Below are 17,372 nucleotides of genomic sequence, written 5' to 3'. Positions count from 1 at the left end.
CGATTTGGTATGGCAATCATTCAGACAAACGCTTTTTTCGTTCTGGAGAGATCTTGTCACGAAATTTAAATCTCCAGCATTCTTCTCCGAATGCAATAATATTTTATTGACACCCACCTACGTAGTGAGAAATGATCAGCGTAATAAAATAAGAGAAGTCAGAGCGAGCACGGAAAGATTTAAGTTTTCATTTCTCCCGAGCGTTAAGAGAGAGTGGGACGGTAGAGAAATGGTGTGAAAGAGGTTGGATGAACACCCTACCAGGCACTTACGTATGAATATTACAGTATTCATGCTGATGTAGATGTAGGAACTAGTGCAACATTCGTTAGCCTGAACCTTCTAAGGGTACTCATGTCTAGGTGTCCCTCTGATGTTTTTATTTAACATAGGGCTCGATTACCAAGACAAGTTACTCCATAATGACGCCGAAGGATGTACACCGCTAACGGATTCCTTCTTTCAATTTAATTCTTCCTTAGAGCTCTTTACTCGCTAATTAATTCAGTAATTCATTAGTTATTCGACCGATCCATCAAATATATAGCATTCATCTGTAGCCCTGCATTCCAGTAGCTTCTATTATCTTTCTGTCTGTTCTGCTTACCATCCACGTTTGATCTCCTTATAAAATAACATTCCAAAGGAAGATTCTCAGAAATGACTGTATATACTTAGCAAATTATCTGTAATATCTATTTATTTGAACCTAAACGTATTTGAGAGCGAAAACTTCATGTTCAGGGTTCACCATGAAACTTCAGTATCTCTGTCATGGTCTGGTGGAGCATTCGTATCTGAGGGAAGTTGTGTTAATAAACAAGTGTGAAAGAGACTTGTAACTTGATGAAACGTTAAATACACAACCCTGCAGAATTATTGTATTTTTGTAACTGCTTTTCTCTCTTAGTCTACAAGTAGAATAGTTTAAAGAGTTTGCTTCTCGGCTCACACATAATAACAAACTCACCAACGCAAACAAAGCTGATGTCCGCTGCGTATATGGAAGACTTCTCATAAGAAGTACAACTATTCTAGAAATATACTGGTGTCTAAAATGAAAGCAACAGACTGCTATTTCTCCGTTCTTTGTCTAATTCACGATATAATCATACAAACTGTCAACACATGTCCGTAAGATCGTGTTCTGCACGGAAGATGGCATTCCGACCAACGGACAACCACGCCAGCAATGACTTCAGAACACCTATCAAACGGGGTAGTGTTTGCAGGGTAGTCCCACATCCACAATCGCTGTGTGTACACAGCCACAGACGGTGCAGTATGATATAGAGAAGATGCCTACATACTATCTGCTGTGAAGAGCCATAGGAAGAATGGAAGGAGGAAAGTCGAAAACTGATGTAGGCCGATGGCTTATTGTTTCTAGAGAGCGAAACTGTATCCCGGAGACCAGGACAGGGCCTACTACGTGTGACATGAGAAATAGTGAACCGTTATTTGGCTGTAAAGGCACGATGGTACCTCCTTAGTAAAGCACTGCAACTGACCTCGCATCATCCCCTGGTCGTGTTGTATCGAGGCAGACGGTGTGCAGAAGGCGTCAGCAGAGTGGCCTCTACTGTTGTCAGCCTTCTGTATGTTTACCTCCGGCGTGTCTTCACAGAAGGGAACGTCTAAAGTGGAGTCGTCAACATGCCACCTGGACGGTCAAACAGTGGGCCAACATTCTTTTCACAGATGAATCCCGATTGGGTCTGGAGAGTGATTTTCAGTGGATTCGCATCTGAAGGGCATGTAGGATCCAAACATTGTGGAAAGAGACCGATATCGAGAAGGATCCCTAATTGTTTGGGCAGGTATTATGTTGACCACTCGAACACCTCTTCATGAAATTTTATGGGTGAATCAGCAAGATTTAACTGCTGTCATGTACCGTGAGAAGAACTCGGGGTCTCATGAGAGGTTATTGTGAGGTGATGTGGGCCCAAGACTTCGTATTGATGGACGATAATGCTCGACCTCATAGAGCACAGGTAGTTTTTATTTATTTATTTATTTATTTTGAAACAGAAGATATTGCACACATGGCGTGGCGTTCTTGCTCTCCCGATTTGAATCCCATAGAGCATGTCTGGGATGCACTAGCGAGACGGGTTCCATCAAATCAGCATCCACCAACCACACTCCAAGACTTGTGAACAGCTCTGCAGGAAGAATGGGCGTATTTTTTACATTGTTTCTACTTTACTATCACCTTTTTATCCTTTTTATACTGTTTTGTGGAAAAATAAACGCAACCTTGAAAAATTTCTGTTTGTTTCTTTAATTTTGGACACCACTGTTGATAATTTGGTGGTTTATGTCTGTATAAATATGCTACCAGTAGTTTTTTTTATTTTTTATATAATTTATTGCAGCATTAACTAGTTTATGAGCCACGGCAGGTTCATCATAAGATAGAGGTGCTACAGGAACATTATGTTGTGAACCAAGTGCAACTAGACGCTGTGGTAGATGTACTGGCGAAAATAACAGTAATTTAGTAATCGGTAATGAAACATGTATGAATGGAAAAACTTATTTTTTTGGGTGCTTCTAGTTCATTGTATCGTGTTATACATAGCAAATCCGTTCCCATGATGTGCGTAATCAAGTAATACACACACACACACACACATATTTTGTTGCATATATATATACATACGGTATATATATATATATATATACCGTATATATATATATATATATATATATATATATATATATATATATATATATATATATATATACCGTATTTAGCTGCACTTGCTTTTACACTTATTCACGGAAGCACTGGATGGAATTACAAAGAACATGGACACGATAGATACCACATTTTGCTACATCATGATCGTTCTAGTGAGATACAGTGTATTTCAGATTAAAGGTTTACAAGTTGTGATAATATATTTAAGCGAATCTTGCTAGCTGCAGATGTGTCCTTATATTGCCAGTAAATGTGTCATATCGATCAAAAACTTAAACAAAAGATAAACAAACTGAGTGAAATATTTAGTATGTAGTTAAAGAGTTATTGAGATACGGAACGCACTATTTGTTACATGACTGTGTGTGAAATATGTCGAAGGACATCCATATGTTTTTTGTAATGGGTCGCAAACTTACTCCCTGTCTGTCCTATATACAAGCAGGAACAAGAGTACATCAGTTTGCAAATGCCGTACTTTTACTGCAACTCTTCAGTGGATTTATTATTGCGAACTGTTTTGTTCTGCAATTTATTGTCTGAGTGGAACGATATTTTTGTGTTATGTGGTCTGAAAATAGTGGTGACGGTTGCTTGAGTTTGCATAGTATTTTTTTCGAGTAATGGAGGATGAGTCGTATCCATTACTTTGGGCTACTCATTTAAGAATTTTCATTTCTTTGCATGTATGAAGATACTTAAATCGTTAACTTAAAGTAATGGTTACAGCACATCCCTCATAAACACTCTAGTTAAAGAAATCTGAAGAAACTTAAGCAAGTGCCATCACCATTAAAAGCTAAGAAGTAAATACCAAAATTTATCAGTCTTCCATTCCTTGGCAAAGTGTCATATAAACCTGCAAATATTTTCCGGCCACATAGGATAAAGATATCCGACACAGGCAATTAACTACAGAATAAAACTGTTTACAATAATAAATACTCTCCCCCATGAACCATGGACCTTGCCGTTGGTGGGAAGGCTTACGTGCCTCAGCGATACAGATAGCCGTACAGTAGGTGCAACCACAGCGGAGGGGTATCTGTCGAGAGGACAGACCAACGTGTCGTTCCTGAAGAGGGGGCAGCAACCTTTTCAGTAGCTGCAGGGGCAACAGTCTGGATGATTGACTGATCTGGCCTTGTAACATTAACCAATAGGGCCTTCCTGTACTGGTACTGCGAACGGCTGAAAGCAAGGGTAAACTACAGCCGTAGTTTTTCCCGACGGCATGCAGCTATAGTGTATGGTTAAATGATGATGGCGTCCTCTTGGGTAAAATATTCCGGAGGTAAAATAGTCCCCAATTCGGATCTCCGGGAGGGGATTACTCAGGAGCACGTCGTTATCAGGAGAAAGAAAACTGGCGTTCTACGTATCGGAACGTGGAATGTTAGATCCCTTAATCGGGCAGGTAGGTTAGAAAATATTAAACGGGAAATGGATAGTTCAAAGGCAGGTATAGTGGGAATTAGTGAAGTTCTGTGGCAGGAGGAACAAGACTTCTGGCCAAGTGAATACAGGGTTATAAATACAAAATCAAGTAGGGGTACTGCATGAGTAGGTTTAACAACGAATAAAAAAATAGGACCGCGTGTAAGCTACTGCAAACAGCATAGTCAACGCATTATTGTAGCAAAGATAGACACGAAGCCCACGCCTAACACAGTATTACAAGTTTATATGCCAACCAGCTCCGCAGGTGACGAAGAGATTGATGAAATGTATGATGAGATAAAAGAAATTATTCAGATAGTGAAGGGAGACAAAAATTTAATAATCATGGACGACTGGAATTCGATAGCAGGAAAATGAAGAGAAGGAAAGGTAGTAGGTGAATGGGGGCAAGATTCAAATGGCTCTGAGCACTATGGGACTTAACATCTCAGGTCATCAGTCCCCTAGAGCTTAGAACTACTTAAACCTAACTAACCTAAGGACATCATACACATCCATGCCCGAGGCAGGATTCGAACCTGCGACCGTAGCTGTCGCTCGACTCCAGACTGTAGCGCCTAGAACCGCACGGCCACTTCCGCCGGCAATGGGGGTAAGGAGTGGAAGAGGAAGCCGCCTGGTAGAATTTTGCACAGAGTATAATTTTATCATAGCTAACACTTGGTTCATGAATCATGAAGAAGGTTGTACACACGGAAGAGGCCTCGAGACACAGAGTTTTCAAATAGATTATATAGTGGTAAGACAGAGATTTAGGAACCAGGTTTTAAATTGTAAAACATTTCCAGGGGCAGATATGAACTTAGACCACAATCTATTGGTTATGAACTGTATATGAAAAATGAAGAAACTGCAGAAAGGTGGGAATTTAAGGAGATGGGACCTGGATAAACTGAAAGAACCAGAGGTTGTAGAGAGTACAGAGAGAGCATTAGGGAACGATTGACAAGAACGGGGGAAAGAAATTTAGTAGAAGCTTTGAGAAATGAAATAGTGATGGCAGCAGAGGATAAAGTAGGTAAAGATACGAGGGCTAGTATAAATCCTTGGGTAACAAATGTTCAAATGTGTTTGAATTCCTAAGAGACCAACTGCTGAGGTCATCGATCCCTAGACTTACAAACTACTGAAACTAACTTAAACTAACTTATGCTAAGAACAACACACACACCCATACCCGAAGGAGGACTCTAACCTCCGGCGGGAGAGGCAACGCTTTGGGTAGCAGAAGAAATATTGAATTTAATTGATGAAATGAGAAAATATAAAAACGCAGTAAATAAAACAGGTAAAAAGGAATACAAACGTCTCAAAAATGGAATCGACGTGAAGTGCAAAATAACTAAGCAGGGATGGCTAGTGGACAAACGTAAGGATGTAGACGCGTATGTCACCAGGGGTAAGACAGATACTACCTACAGGAAAATTAAAGAGACCTTCGGAGAAAAGAGAACCACTTGCATGAATATCAAGAACTCAGATGTAAACCCAGTTCTAAGCAAAGAAGGGAAAGCAGAAAGATGGAAGGAGTATATAGAGCGTCTATGCAAGGGCGATGTACTTGAGGACAATTTTATGGAAATGGAAGAGGACGTAGATGAAGATGAAATGGGAGATATGATACTGCGTGAAGAGTTTGAGAGAGCACTGAAAGACTTAAGTCGAAACAAGGCCTCGGGAGTAGACAACATTTCATTAGAACTACTGATAGCCTTGGGAGAGCAAGACGTGACAAAATTATACCATCTGATGAGCAAGATGTATCAGACAGGCGAAATACCCTCAGACTTCAAGAAGAATATAGTCACTCCAATCCCAAAGAAAGCAGGTTTGGACAGATGTGAAAATTACCGAACTATCAGTTTAGTAAGTCACGGTAGAAAAATACTAACACTAATTCTTTACAGACGAATGGAAAAACTGGTAGAAGCCGACGTCGGGGAAGATCAGTTTGGATTCCGTAGAAATGTTGGAACACGTGAGGCTATAATGACGTATCTTAGAAGAAAGATTAAGGAAAGCTAAACCTATGTTTCTAGCATTTGTAGACTTAGAGAAAGCTTTTGACAGTGTTAACTGGAATACTATTTTTCAAATTCTGAAGGTGGCAGGGGTCAAAAACAGGGAGCGAAAGGATATTTACAATTTGTTCAGAAACCAGATGGCAGTTATAAGCGGCGAGGAGCATGTAAGGGAAGCACTGGTTGGGAAGGGAAAGAGGCAGGGTTGTAACCTATCCCCGATGTTATTCCAGCTATATACTGAGCAAGCAGTAAAGAAAAGAAAAGAAAAATTCGGAGTAGGAATTAAAATCCATGGAGAAGAAATAAAAACTTTCAGGTTTGCCGATGACATCGTAATTCTGTCAGAGACAGCAAAGGACCTGGAAGATCAGTTGAACGGAATGGACAGTGTCTTTAAAGGAGGATATAAGATGAACATCAACAAAAGCAAATCGAGGATAATGGAATGTAGTCCAATTAAATCGGGTAATTCTGAGGGAATTAGATTAGTAAATGTGACACATCCAGTAGTAGATGGGTTTTGCTATTTGGAGAGCAAAATAACTGTTGATGGTCCAAACAGAGAGGACATAAAATGTAGAATGGCAACGGCAAGAAAAGCGTTTCCGAAGAAGAGAAATTTGTTAACGTCCATAATAGATATCAGTTCCAGAAAGTCGTTTCTGAAAGTATTAGTATGAAGTGTAGCCATGTATGGAAGTGAAACATGGACGATAAATAGCTTCGACAAGAAGAGAATAGAAGCTTTCGAAATGTAGTGCTACAGAAGAATGCTGCGGATTAGATAGTTAGATCACATAACTAATGAGGAGGTACTGAAGAGAAATGGGGAGAAGAGGATTTGTGGCACAACTTGACTAGAAGAAGGGATCGGTTGGTAGGACATGTTCTGAGGCATCAAGGGATCCCCAGTTTAGTATTGGAGGACAGCGTAGAGGGTAAAAATCGTAGAGAGGGACCAAGAGATTAATATACTAAGCAGATTCAGAAGGATGTAGATTGCAGTAAGTACTGGGAGACGAAGAAGCTTGCACAGGATAGAGCAGCATGGAGAGCCGCATCAAACCAGTCTCCGGATTGAAGACCACAACAACACAATTAATACACCGAATTGTGGCAGCAGAAGTCCGTCATGTACAAACTCGCATGCTCCTGTTCCTGCTTCTACATAGGACAAACAAGAAGAACATATGAATGTCCTTCGACTCAGGAACTTAAGTAAATTCAGCTTTGCATCACAAATTGCTCATCATGAGCATTCTGTTGGTGATATCAATGACAATCCTTCTTAGCTACAAGCTGCTGGCAAATGGTTACAGATGTATCTCCTCGAACAATTAGAAATTTACATTCATAAGCTAAAATCATCCCAAAAAGTCCTTAACGAACACGTTCAATCACTCCAGAACTTTTTCTTCCAGAATTTTCTGCACAACCTGGCACCAAACCGCCAAACCTAAGAAGTTTGGTCCCTTAGGAATTCACGCACATTCTACATTAAGTCGAGTAACAAATACCGCATACTGTAACTTATTTACTCCTTAACTTCGTAGTAAATAACTTATTCATTTTGATTACTTTTTGTGTAACTTTTTAATCAATGTTAAACATATATTGGTAATATAAGGACACACCTGCAGCTAGCAAGATTACTTAAATATATTATCAGCACTTGTAAACATTTGTTCTGTAATACAACGCTTCTCATGCCCAAAATCATGATGTAGCAAAATGTGCTATTTACAATATTCATATTCTTTGTAATTTCATACAGAGTTTACATTCTGTGAATAGGTGTAAAACCAAGTGCAGCTCAGTGCTGCATGTATGTGTGTGTATTACTTAATAATGTACTTAATGAAAACGATTTTGCTATGTATACCACAATGAACTGTAAGCGTCCGAAACATAACCACTTTTCCTTTTCGTATATATTTTGTCATTTATTCCTAAATTTCCGTCGTTTTCGCTAGTATCACATCCGTAGGGTGCAGCTGCACTTGGTCCACAAGATAATGTTCCTGTGACACCACGGTCTGACGATAAGCCTGCAGTGGCTCGAAAAATAGATGATGGTACAATAAATAGTATCAGACTGGTTGTGTATTTCTATCCAAATAAATTACCAGTTTAGGTCACAGTTCAAGTTCGTCATCCATATTGGATACACTGAAAATAGATCATATTTTTTCGTTAAGAACGCAGTTACAGCATACATTATAGCGAGTTTTATCTTGCAGTCAGTACTATAATACTTTCTGGAAAAGAGGTAGACACATTTATAATGTACATAGAAAATATATGTTGAGGTATGTGTTACATGCACAGGTTTAAGGAATAATGGGGCACATTTTATAAGCAACTGACTTTAAAAATTGATTATCTGTGTGTATCAAATGATGAGGGCTGAGTTGGCATCCCTTCGCTCACAGCTGCAAGCGGCGCTGACTTCGGTCGCGCAGCTTGAGGCTGTTGCCAATGGGCACCACTGTGGGGAGCCGGGCTTCGGTATCACGGGGATGTCAACCTCGTCCCGTCTGTCCCCAGATCGGTCTGCCGCTGTGGTTGCCCCGGTTGCTGCCCGCAGTGGGGCTGAGCCCTCGCCTGTGGTTGATTGCGAGGTCGTTCCAAGGCGTGGCAGGCAGCGAAAGACGTCCCCGGAGGCTGATCAGAAAGCCTCCCCGGTGCGTCTGGCAAACAGGTTTCAGGCACTGTCTCTGGCTGAGCCAGATGCAGCTGCCTGCACTGTTTCAGAGGATGATCCTCAGTCTTCAAGGTCCGGGCAATCACAGAGGGTGGGCTTATTGGTAGTTGGGAGCTCCAACGTTAGGTGCGTAATAGGGCCCCTTAGGGACATGGCGGCTAAGGAGGGGAAGAAATCCAGTGTGCACTCCGTGTGCATTCCGGGTGGAGTCATTCCTGATGTGGAAAGGGTCCTTCCGGATGCCATGAAGAGCACAGGGTGCAGCCAGCTGCAGGTGGTGGCACATGTCGGCACTAATGACGTGTGTCGCTTTGGATCTGAGGAAATTCTCTCTGGATTCCAGCGGCTATCTGATTTGGTGAAGGCCGCCGGTCTTGCTTACGAGATGAAGGCAGAGCTCTCCATCTGCAGCATCGTTGACAGAACCGACTGCGGACCTTTGGTGCAGAGCCGGGTGGAGGGTCTGAATCAGAGGCTCAGACGGTTTTGGGACCGTGTTGGCTGCAGATTCCTTGACTTGCGGCATAGGGTGGTGGGGTTTCGGGTTCCGCTGAATAGGTCAGGGGTTCACTACACTCAGCTGGCGGCTACACGGGTAGCGGAGGCTGTGTGGCGTGGACTGGGCGGTTTTTTAGGTTATAAGGCCTCGGGAAAGTACGGGGTGGGCTGCAATCTCAAAGGGTGCATGGCAAATACAGGACGTGCTTGGATCAAGGAACAGTCGGAATTGTAGTTGTAAATTGTTGTAGTTGTGCTGGGAAAGTCCCTGAGCTTCAAGCGCTAATAGAAAGCACAGAAGCTGAAATCGTTATAGGTACAGAAAGCTGGGTAAAGCCTGAAATAAGTTCTGCAGAAATTTTTACGAAGTCTCAGACGGTGTTCAGGAAAGATAGATTAGGCAGAATTGGTGGTGGAGTGTTTGTGTCTGTCAGTAGTGGTTTATCTTGTAGTGAAGTCGAAGCAGGTACTCCGTGCGAATTGGTATGGGTGGAGGTTATACTTAACAGCCAAACTAAGTTAATAATTGGCTCCTTCTACCGACCCCCAGACTCCGATTATATAGTTGCGGAACAGTTCAGAGAAAATTTGAGTCTCGTAACAAATAAATACCCCACTCATACGGTTATAGTTGGTGGGGACTTCAACCTTCCCTCGATATGTTGGCAAAAATACCTGTACAAAACCGGTGGTAGGCAGAAAACATCTTCCGAGATTGTCCTAAATGCTATCTATGAAAATTATTTCGAGCATTTAGTCCACGAACCCACGCGAATTGTAAATGGTTGCGAAAACACACTTGACCTCTTAGCCACAAACAATCCAGAGCTGATAGAGAGCGTCATGACTGATACAGGGATTAATGATCACAAGGTCGTTGTAGCTAGGCTCAATACCGTTTCTTCCAAACCCACCAGAAACAAACGCAAAATAATTTTATTTAAAAAAGCGGATAAAGTGTCACTAGAAGCCTTCCTAAGAGACAATCTCTATTCCTTCCGAACTGACTATGCAAATGTAGACGAGACGTGGTTCAAATTCGAAGATATAGTAGCAACAGCAATTGAGATATTCATACCCCACAAATTGGTAAGAGATGGAACTGATCCCCCGTGGTACACAAAACAGGTCCGAACTCTGTTGCAGAGGCAACGGAAAAAGCATGCGAAGTTCAGAAGAACGCGAAATCCCGAAGATTGGCTAAAATTTACAGACGCGCGAAATTTGGCACGGACTTCAATGCGAGATGCCTTTAATAGGTTCCACAACGAAGCATTGTCTCGAAATTTGGTAGAAAATCCGAAGAAATTCTGGTCGTATGTAAAGTACACAAGCGGCAAGACGCAGTCAATACCTTTGCAGCGCAGTGCCGATGGTACTGTTACCGACGACTGTGCCGCCAAAGCGGAGTTATTGAACGCAGTTTTCCGAAATTCCTTCACCAGGGACGATGAATGGAATATTCCAGAATTTGAAACACGAACAGCTGCTAGCATAACTTTCTTAGAAGTAGATACCTTTGGGGTTGCGAAGCAACTCAAATCGCTTGATACGGGCAAGTCTTCAGGTCCAGATTGTATACCGATTAGGTTCCTTTCAGATTACGCTGATACAATAGCTCCCTACTTAGCACTCATATACAACCGCTCGCTCACCGATAGATCTGTACCTACAGATTCGAAAATTGCGCAGGTCGCACCAGTGTTTAAGAAGGGTAGTAGGAGTAATCCATCTAACTACAGACCTATATCATTGACGTCGGTTTGCAGTAGGGTTTTGAGCATATACTGTATTCAAACATTATGAATCACCTCGAAGGGAACGATCTATTGATACGTAATCAGCATGGTTGCAGAAACCATCGTTCTTGTGCATCGCAGCTAGCTCTTTATTCGCACGAAGTAATGGCCGCTATCGACAGAGGATCTCAAGTTGATTCCGTATTTCCAGATTTCCGGAAAGCTTTTGACACCGTTCCTCACAAGCGACTTCTAATCAAGCTACCTATGGGGTATCGTCTCAGTTGTGCGACTGGATTCGTGATTTCCTGTCAGGAAGGTCGCAGTTCGTAGTAATAGACGGCAAATCATCGAGTAAAACTGAAGTGATATCAGGTGTTCCCCAGGGAAGCGTCCTGGGACTTCTGCTGTTCCTGATCTATATAAATGACCTGGGTGACAATCTGAGCAGTTCTCTTAGGTTGTTCGCAGATGATGCTGTAATTTACCGTCTAGTAAAGTCATCCGAAGACCAGTATCAGTTGCAAAGCGATTTAGAAAAGATTGCTGTATGGTGTGACAGGTAGCAGTTGACGCTAAATAACGAAAAGTGTGAGGTGATCCACATGAGTTCCAAAAGAAATCCGTTGGAATTCGATTACTCGATAAATAGTACAATTCTCAAGGCTGTCAATTCAACTAAGTACCTGGGTGTTAAAATTACGAAAAACTTCAGTAGGAAAGACCACATAGGTAATATTGTGGGGAAGGCGAGCCAAAGGTTGCGTTTCATTGGCAGGACACTTAGAAGATGCAACAAGTCCACTAAAGAGACAGCTTACACTACACTCGTTTGTCCTCTGTTAGAATATTGCTGCGCGGTGTTAGATCCTTACCAGGTGGGATTGACGGAGGACATCGAAAGGGTGCAAAAAAGGGCAGCTCGTTTTGTATTATCACGTAGTAAGGGAGAAAGTGTGGCAGATATGATACGCGAATTGGGATGGAAGTCATTACAGCAAAGACGTTTTTCGTCGCGGCGAGATCTATTTACGAAATTTCAAAAATGGCTCTCAGCACTATGGTACTTAACTTCTGAGGTCGTCAGTCCCCTAGAACTTAGAACTACTTAAACCTAACTAAGCTAAGGACATCACACACATCCATGCCCGAGGCAGGATTCGAATCTGCGACCGTAGCGGTCACACGGTTCCAGACTGAAGTGCCTAGAACCGCACGGCCACACCGGCCGGCACGAAATTTCAGTCACCAACTTTCTCTTCCGAATGCGAAAATATTTTGTTGAGCCCAGCCTACATAGGTAGGAATGATCATCAAAATAAAATAAGAGAAATCAGAGCTCGAACAGAAAGGTTTAGGTGTTCGTTTTTCCCGAGCGCTGTTCGGGAATGGAATGGTAGAGAGATAGTATGATTGTGGTTCGACGAACCCTCTGCCAAGCACTTAAATGTGAATTGCAGAGTAGTCATGTAGATGTAGACGTAGATGTAGAAGTGAATTAAATACTATCGCAAAATAAATGATAAATGGCTACTTTTAGGAATAATAGTAAAAATTTAGGTAAATATCATGGATAAAAATTTTATGTTCATTAATCATTTCGCCTCCCATAAGGAGAAGGCGTTTTGACAGTAATCATTCTGTTATTCTGTGTAATACCAACATTATTTAAAAGAAGAACACAATACTTTTATAACTATAAGAATATATTTTTCGATTCAAAATACTGGGTGTTTCGAAAAGACTAGTCTGATTTCACAAGACCGTATTTTCTTCATGTTTTTAGAAAGACACTTGGAGTGAATTTTAACTTGCATATAGGACTACAAAGCTTTTATTTCCAAAGGAGTCGTTTTACAGGATCTATCTGTTACATATTTGCACATTGAACCTTGAGATACATTTCACAACTACTGTTAGGATCAAAGTTTTCAGTCACCATAAAAAATATGTCATGTGCCCTCGAATGGACCCTAAGAAAATCCAAACGCTAGTCAGTCTCGTGGAGCATGTCTGGAGTTACAGCATTCACCGCTGTGGCTATATGCCATCGTAGTTCACTCATAGTTGTTGGAAGAGGAGACACACAGACTGAGACTTAAACAGTTCCACTGCACATGATACCAGTCACATCAGAGCTGTGTATAACATCTTGTAAGCAACGTAGTTATTACGGATGGAGGATTATCTCCGTTCGCCAGGAAATTCGGTTGCTGATTCAGTGCATACTGCTTCGGAAAGCTAGGTCCGCAAGTGTATAATACTGAGGAAAGTTGATAATTTTTTATTTTGTCCGTCTCATTTATACAATTCTTTTGCTCCAGTTGTTACCAATTTCGGGCTGACACTCCCATTCTCAAACCACACACCTATAAATTACGAAGTAAGTCGTACAGCAATGTTTAAGTACAGTATGCATATCCATGTTACAAACACTTACATGCTTGTAGATATATCTTATTATTAACCGTAACTGGTCATACAACATGGTGCCAAAAGACGTGAATAGCTTTTACACAGAAAGTTTAACTATAAGTAACAAGTGCTCTCACTGACACCCTCATACTGACAAATATAACTTCCAGTAGTCAACTGAACACATCGGTAGGTGTCAGCCTCATACTTACGCATATGCGAAAATGGCTGCCTGGTACTTTGCGATGGTGCTGTCGCACCCACTGTCATTTACTGATAAAATTTTTAAAAAGCAGGGAAACATCAAGTTTACATTATAGGAAATGTTAATTTTGCTTTACAGAGTAACGTAGCATCCAAATGAAACACGCAAAGCCAGGAGGCGACGACATAGCGCGCCCTGCCGAATGCAACCCTGTACTTTTATTGCAAGGTGAACTGCCAAAAATTACTCCATTCTATGCAGTGAGTATTTGCTAAAATCCAAAATATATTTTTTATTATATGTTATCTTCATACAGTCTACAGAAATAAAATAACGTGAAAGACATAAAAACGTTACGTCTATTTTAAATTACATTATTTACGTAACCTTTAGTAGCAAACCTCCAGTTACACAATTAGGAAGACATTACACAGGATCATAGTAAGCATTATCCGACGCATTCGTCATCCATGGCGTGAAGGACACATTCAAAGTCAAAGCGTTATTTGTACAACGATAAAACATACGTAAAATCGCAGGTAAAAGTATTATATAAGAATATAACGCTAATGTATCATTACATAGGGCCATATTACAAAAGACCCTGTTACAAATAATATACGTTATAACGACACAAGCAGATAACTGCCATCTGACAGCGAACTAATAGTTCTGCACTGAGAGGTTACTTTTTAACTGCAATGTATGGTCTGAAGATGGGCAGCTAGCCTGAAACCGGCCATTGAAAATAAAAAATAGCGATCAAAGACTGAAATGCCATTTTTTTATTCAAAGAACGATAGCGGCAATTCCTATAAGACCATCATGTCTAGTTTTGATAAACATGTGCCTAGTCAAGCTGTGGGAGATGTGAAAACATTTTTTAAAGTTAAGCTTAATATTATGAAAGTTAATTTAAAAATACATTTCAACAAGAACTGTTTGCAATTAGGTGTTGTGCCAAAGTACGCAAAGTAAAGATAGATAACAGCAGTATCTCAGCCAGAAAAGTAAAGAGGAGAGTAGAACAGTCGTGGATAAGACAGGAGATCAAATCAGGGTACTTCGAGAAACACAATCTCAATAAGCTAGCGTTCGATTTACACATGAAGTTAGGTAACTTAGTGTCGCCACTGCAGTTTACACAGGCTGAAAATGAGATTAAAGCAAGGATTCAGGTACATAGGGACGAAATCATAAAGAGACCTAATACGAAAATTACTAATCTGTGTAGAGCAATAGAAAATGCAGAGAGGGAAACAGACAAAGTGCAGTATGTACATAAATTTTATGACAGAACCATTAACCTAACAAATATTGTCTTTTCTAATGAAGAGCAGAAGCTTTTGGATAAGGGGCTTAAGCATATCCGCGAACGAACTTGCAAGATCGAGACATCAGAGAATGATCGCAGAAGTGAAGGTAGCATGTAGTGACGCTAAGTTAACTAAGTTCCAGGAGATATGTATCGCCATCAAAGCCAAAGAGGCAATTGAATGCCAGAAAACATTACGTAACGGTAAATATAATGAGCCGAGGATAGTGAAAGAAATTAACTTAAAACTGGATTCTAACAACGCATTCGTGATTAAGTCAGATAAGGGAAGGACCTCTGTTGTGATTTACGAAAAAGATTATGTAGATAAGTCAACGCAGTTTATTCAAGAAAATGGAATTAAAGATATCAAAAAAGATCTAACAAAGAAGTATCAGATAGATTTAAAGGCTAGGGTAGAAGCAATACAACTTTTATTCACTCCAAGTGAAAAAGCTAGATTAGTAAAGATGAATCCAAGAAAACCTGAAGCGAGAGCGCAAATAAAGTTGCACAAGGAGAACAAACCAATGCGTGTTATTTGTAATAGGAAGGAATCTGTTAATGAGCTCTTGAATAAGGCTTTGCACCGTAAATTAAAATCTGCATATAAATACCAGCAAATTTACAACGTAAAAAATAGTATGTGTTTCGCGAACGAAGTGAAGGACATTGCAATTCCAGAGGGCGCCGTCCTAGCCTCGTTGGAAGTCGTGAACCTCTACACTAAAATACAAATTGCAGAAACTTTGCAAATTATAACGAAAAACCTGATAAAAAATACGTCAATGAGCATGGGTGAAATCGTCAAACTCGTGGATATGCTAGAATTCACAATGAGTTTTAATAGTTTCGTCTTTAACGATAAGGTTTTTATTCAAGATGAAGGTTTAGCTATGGGAAACTGTCAGGCATTTTAGCTGAAATTTTTATAAATGACTTGAGAACAAAGTTTTCAGCTCTTCTCCAGAAATTAAGGAGAAGTTAATTTATTACAGACCGTATGCTGACGACACTATTTTATTATTCAAAGGGAAAAAATTAGTAGAGGAAATGACTAAAGTTTTAAACGAGCAGCATCCAAAAACTCAATTCACGCTAGAAATGGAGAACAATGAGGCGATTAGCTATTTATATTTGACTGTCAGAAAGGAGGGAGGTAGGCAAGATTTCGGCGTCTATAGAAAAGACACTTGTTCCGACAACATTATAGAGGCGACGTCGCACCACCCGGCACAGCATAAAAGAGCGTACTTTCGTGTAATGTGCAACAAAGCCCTGAGATTGCCACTAAAAGAAGATGAGTTGCAGAAAGAACTAGGCACTATTAAGCAAGTAGAAGCAACTAATGGGTACAGGACACAAGATGTTACACGTATGTTTAACAAGATCAAAAACAAATCACCGACTATCAGTAATGATTCTAGGAAAATTAAAGTTAAGAAGAAGTTTGTCACCCTGACATGCAAAGGGCGTGTGTCGGAAAGGATTACTAAATGCTTTCCAAAAATCATCGCTGTGGCATTCCAGAATGAAGGGCAAATGGCACATAGACTAAGCCATAGACCAGCAACAACAAAACAAATGAAATACAACAATTCCGGGGTATACAAGATCAAATGGCTGAATCTGACAGTTATTATATAGGGCAGACAGAGCGGAATTTTGAAATTCGATACAGGAAACATTGCAGTCATAGCAGGCGGACAGCAGTTGGAGCGCATGTAAAGAATAGTACACATGAAATGAGCAATATAAATGAAAAAATGGAGGTGCTACATAAAGCTCCAAAATGTCTCTGTATCAACGTGCTCGAAGAGATTGAAATATACGGTCATCAATTGAAAAACCCAGACCTACTACTTAATGAGCAAAGTGATTTTATGCACAGGAGTTACTATGAGGTTTTTAAAGACATGTTTTAGGCTTACTCTTGAATGCAACAGCACGCTCCAGTAAGAACCAGCTGCAGCGGAACTGCCCTCAGCCTACTGGCGGCGAGGTGAATTGGGCGCGACGGATGACTTGGCGTGGCGCTGTATACGTTCTGACGTAGGGAAATCATCTCCACCACCAATCAATACAAAGAAGAGGAAACGCACATTTTCGAAAAAATATATGTATGTTTGGATTATATTTTTAAGTTTCTTCAAAAAATTTTAAGTAGTGTAAGTTATTTCAGTTAATGGTCCACTCAAAAAAGATTATTCATATGTTATTTCTTTAAAAAAAATGGTTCAAATGGCTAAGAGCACTACGGGACTTAACAGCTGAGGTCATCAGTCCCCTAGAACTTAGAAC

Source organism: Schistocerca piceifrons, chromosome X, assembly GCF_021461385.2.
Source record: "Schistocerca piceifrons isolate TAMUIC-IGC-003096 chromosome X, iqSchPice1.1, whole genome shotgun sequence".
Lineage (NCBI taxonomy): Eukaryota > Metazoa > Arthropoda > Insecta > Orthoptera > Acrididae > Schistocerca > Schistocerca piceifrons.
Note: the sequence above shows the minus strand (reverse complement) of the source record.